This window comes from Otolemur garnettii, unplaced genomic scaffold, assembly GCF_000181295.1.
Source record: "Otolemur garnettii isolate 467f Iridium unplaced genomic scaffold, OtoGar3 scaffold00029, whole genome shotgun sequence".
Classification (NCBI taxonomy): domain Eukaryota; kingdom Metazoa; phylum Chordata; class Mammalia; order Primates; family Galagidae; genus Otolemur; species Otolemur garnettii.
In genome coordinates this window covers 14658792-14663587 of record NW_003852424.1, presented here as the reverse complement: position 1 = coordinate 14663587, position 4796 = coordinate 14658792, and the positions used below count along the sequence as shown (strand labels likewise).

At 48.6% G+C, this 4796-nt stretch overlaps 2 protein-coding genes across 2 annotated transcripts in view; both read right to left on the bottom strand.

Annotated features, from left to right (window-relative positions):
• Nucleotides 1-1214, bottom strand: part of ADAT3 (adenosine deaminase, tRNA specific 3) — a 10081-nt gene extending 8867 nt beyond the window's left edge. The window contains exon 1 of the mRNA XM_003788704.3: nt 1172-1214. The gene's annotated coding sequence lies outside the window, so the exon portion shown is untranslated. The remainder of the gene's footprint in view (nt 1-1171) is intronic.
• Nucleotides 1-1219, bottom strand: part of SCAMP4 (secretory carrier membrane protein 4) — a 26960-nt gene extending 25741 nt beyond the window's left edge. Inside the window, exon 1 of the mRNA XM_012804545.2 lies at nt 1172-1219. The gene's annotated coding sequence lies outside the window, so the exon portion shown is untranslated. The remainder of the gene's footprint in view (nt 1-1171) is intronic.
• Nucleotides 1220-4796: the final 3577 nt, after the last annotated feature.

Sequence of the window (4796 nt, the reverse complement as noted above, 5' to 3'; positions counted from 1 at the left end):
CTATGAACTGTGATGCCACAGCACTCTCTACCCAGGGTGACAGCTTGAGGCTCTGTCTCAAAAAAAAAAAGAAAAAAGTTGGTGTTGTGGCTAGCTCCTGTAGTCCCAGGTACTCCGGAAGTTGAGGCAAGAGAATCACTTGAGCCCAAGAATTGGAGGGTGCTGTGGGTTATGACACCAGGGTGCTCTACTAGGGGCAACAAAGTGAGACTCTGTCTCGGAAAAAAAAAAGAAAAGAAAAGAAATCGAGTTTTGATTGGTCAAGAGCATAACGTGAGAAAACACACAAAAGGCCCCATGCTTTTCTGGGACAAGATACCCTCCAGAGGAGCTCACAGCTCCATAGCATGACCATCTCAGGCAGTGTCCACAAGGGCTCCTCAAAGGAACTGTGACCCACAGCTGGGACTCGAAAGCGGGAGAAGCAGGGGAGAGACAGAGGAATAGCCAATACTTAGTCTGAGGACGTGGACACAGTCTGGGTGGCATTTGTGTTACCAAGTTGCAAGGTCTCTGCCCCCTTCACTGAGGATCCGGTTATCAATGCTGATTTTGAGGGAGTTCAAAATCTGCATTCATAACCGGTTCCTCGATGAAGGCGGCCAATCTACGACACTCAGATGTATATGAATTTCAGATGAACAGGGAAAAAAACTAGCATCTCTCACGCGATCTTTGAGATATACTTACACATTAAGAGTGCTTAAAATAGAATTCAAATTTAACGAGGTGCCCTGTATTTTTCTTAGCTGAACCAGGTCACTCTACCGGGGGGAAGGGAGGACCCTTAGCCCCTAAAGGCAAATTTGAGGCGGGACGCCTGTAGAAGTACGGCCCGGAAGCGGGTGACTAGCCACCAACTGGGAACAGACGTACCGGAAGCAGCTGGACGCACTGGCCCGCTGGGAGGGCCGCAGGGGCGTGCGCAGGCACAGACAGGCAAGGGACCCGGGGAGCAGGGGCTAAGCCCAGCCTGGCGCACGCGCACTGCCTATCCGCACACCCCCCCGCCCACCCGCTGGCTCCAGATCCGCCCGATCCCGCCCTACCCCTCGCCCCCCAACTCCGCCAGCACTCTCCCACCACTGCCGAGACCACCAGTGCCGTACCCGCTCCCCCTCTGCGGGAGCCTGGGGCTAAAGAACCTGAGGACCCGGGGCCGCACGCTTACCTGAGGGAGCCTGGCTCATCCGCTGCGCTCCACCAAGTCTTAGCAACGGGCCCGCCCCGCTCCGCCTCCAGCCTGGTGCCGCGGGGCACGACGGGAGCATAGTTCCAGGGGCGAGGTTGGTGCTAGGCGGAAACTGGGCTGGGACTACAATGCCCACAGGGACCCGTGCACCGCCTTCTGGCTCAGCCCCTCTCAGGACTTGAGCTCACGTGACTGAGTGCAGGGCTGGACAGTGTTGCGCGAGGTGAGCACCGAGTTAGCGGTTCGAGACCCATGTATGGGCCTAGGGAAACCCGGAACCTGGGGCCCCTTTGGGGAGATCTGCAGAGTGGGGAAATTGAGGCAGAATAGGGACACAATATTTGCCTGCCATTACTCCATGAGGCCTGTCCGCAGATTTGGATGGGCTAGGTTCCAGTTCTGCCCTTAACTACTCTAGGGTGAGCCCCATCTGGAGCCTGGGCTGATTCTGGGACTCAGTTTTCTCATTTGTACAGTAGGTGAAGGGAACCTTTTGAATCTCCTGGGCAAAACATGAACGTTTTATGAGCAATTTCAGTTACTCATTCCCGTTGAACAGGTTTAACCTGGTGGCTCTCAACTCCCCCTCCTCTAATCTGGTGGTGTCTGGAGACATGGCGGGAATTTCTGGCATGAGGTGGGTGGAAGCAGGGACACTGCTTAGTACCCTGCAGTGCCCAGGATGGCCCCACCCCAGAGAAGATCCAGCCCAGTGTTCACAGGTTAGAGAGAAAGAGATTCTGCCTTTCTAATTTAGAATAAAAACTGACGTCATTTCCTGCTCACTCTGGGCATCAGAATGAGCTCCCAATGAGGCAGGCAGTATAAACCAGGTGACTCTTAGCCCCTGGGACTTCCTTTTTCACTCCCTCCCTACCTAGAGTGGATTTAAATATGTGTAGCCTCCTAAGGACCTCATCAGGGCATGTGATCGTGGGACCCAGAGTCTCTTGGGAATTCATGGAATCCTCTAACCCAAGGAGGTCTCCCCAAGGGGACACTAGGTAATGTCTAGGGACATTTGTGGTGGTTGCACTGCTGGGTGGTCCTAGCACTCTGCAAGGCCCAGTATGGCCCCACCCCAGAAAACCATCTGGCCCCAATGTCCACAGTGCCTGGTTTAACCCCACTGTTCAAGTAAGAAGGTAAATTCAAGTATAAAAGGGCCCTAATGGGAAAATATAATCATTATTCTTCCATTTTCTCCCTGTGACCCTCCTGAACCAAGGGAACCAAGGAATTCCCAGCCAAGGTTATGAAGTGTCCTCGCTGGGACAGGGTAGCCAGAGGGAAGAATCTCCTCGTGTGGTCCATTTGGCCCTCCCTCACTCCTCAGCCCTGCAGGACTCTGAGTGAAGTGACCCTGTGTTTCTGCTCTTCGTTGCTAAATGTTGTCTGGTCTCCTGAACTATTCCTGGGTAAAACAGCACAGCACTTTGGGAAACTATCTTGCTTTCAGCAGGTCTCTTTTTTCTTTTCTAAATAAAAACCAGCCTGATAGGAGGTTTACTTTTTCTTTTTTTAGCTTAAATGCACATCTCTCCATTCCTGATGTCTCACTCTAGCTAGCAAAGAGGTCCTGTTTTTCAAAAAAGAAGGCCTTTATTTGGCAAATCATTAAATGCAAAGCCTAGACTTTCTACATCTATAAAAAGAAAATGAATATCTTCAGTGTCTTTTGTTGCATATCTTAATTTCTCAAAATACAAAAAGACATACAGGCGGGAGGATTGCTTGAGCCCAGGAATTTGTGGTTGCAGTGAGCTATGATTGTACCACACAGTCCAGCCTGGGTGACATAGTTGTCTCAAAAAAAAAAAAAAATACAGGTAGGTACATGTAGGGATGTAAAATGGTGCAAAAATAGAAACACAGTTTGTACTTAAGTTCCTCAAAAGCTTAAATACAATTACCATATGGCCCACCAATTCCACTTCTAGGTATATGTCCAGAGATACTGAAGGCAGGCACTCAAGTAGATCCTTGTATGCACACAGCATTTTTTTTCTTAGTAGTGAAGGGGCGGAAATAACTTGAATGTCCACCAGCAGATGAATGGGTAAACTAAATGTAGTCTATCATAGAGTGGAATATTATTCACCATTATTCCCAATCAGTAGATCAGCAAGACATGGAGGAAGCACTTGTGCTCATGCTTGGACCCTGTACTGGCATCTTTATTCTGTCCACCCAGTGCTTATCTCCCCCTCTGGACATAGCACCTGATATTTTTTTTTATTTCAGATTATTATGAGGGTATACATGATTAGTTTGTAATGTCTGCGTTTGTTATGTAAGGTTGTACCCCTCACCCAGGAGGTGTGCCATATATTCTTACATTGTGCCCATTTGGCAAGAGCACACCAATTGCCCTTCCTCCTCCCCTAGCACCCCAATTTTGGGGGAGTAGACTGCTCCTCCCACATTCTCAGTTCATGTAGTTCCAGAGAGTCCAGGGCCAACTCAGCGGTACCAATCAGAGGATTTCCTTTCCCCTGGCCACAGTGATTGGTTCAGGAATGGACGTGTGACTTAATTTGGACCAATAAGAATCAGCCTTGGGAATTTGAAACATAAGCAAACACCTGGTGGCTCACACCTGTAATCCCACCACTCTTGGAGGCTGAGGCAGTCAGATTGCTTGCGCTCAGGAGTTCAAGACCAGCCTGAGCAAGAGTGAGACCCTGTCTCTAAAAATAGACATTGTGGCAGGTGCGTGTAGTCCCAGCTGACGCAGGAGAATCACTTGAGACCAAGAGTTTAAGGTTCCTGTGAGCTATGACTCCACACACTCAACTTCAGAGCAACTGAGTAAGACTCTGTCTCAAAAAAGAGAAAGAAAAAAAAAGAAAGGAAGAAATATAAGCAAAGCCTGGCTGTCATCATGCTGTAGGGTGTAAGCCTGGAACTGGCTACCAAGAGTCATTTTTGCCACCCAACAGTTGAATTTGTCTGAAAACAAAACCAAAACAGTAGAGAGCAGAACCCAAAAAGGAAAAGAAGTCTCTGCCTTCACGACATGGTTTAAACACCTGGATCCAGCTTGTTCTTTCCTCGGAAGGGGAGGAAACTTCCCTCTACCCTTCTAGATTCTTTGGCTGGTGTACGAATTAAATTGTCTTAAGACAGATTAACAGAAGAAAAACAATTTTAATTACGTACATATGCACAGGAGTTCTACAAAAATGTAAGATTCAAGGATGTGGCCAGATGATGGAAACATATATAATAGTGAGCCATAGACAGGAATAGGAGCTTAAGGCTTTTGAGTGTAGTGGAGACAAATTATGGGAAGGGGATGAAGGAAATGGGTGGTGAACAAAATCTGCCTTGTTGTGCAGATAAGTCTCAAAGGTGTTATAAAGGTTATCACCGAGCAGCTTCCAAGCATAGATACACTTACTAAAAAAAAATCCCTTTAGATATGTAAATTTCTGGGCGGAAACTGTGGCTCAGTGAGTAGGGGGCTTGCCCCATATACCGAGGGTGGCCGGTTCAAACTGGGCCCTGGCCAAACTGCAACAAAAAATAGCTAGGTGTTGTGGCAGGTGCCTATAGTCCCAGCTACTTGGGAGGCTGAGGCAAGAGAATCACCTAAGCCCAG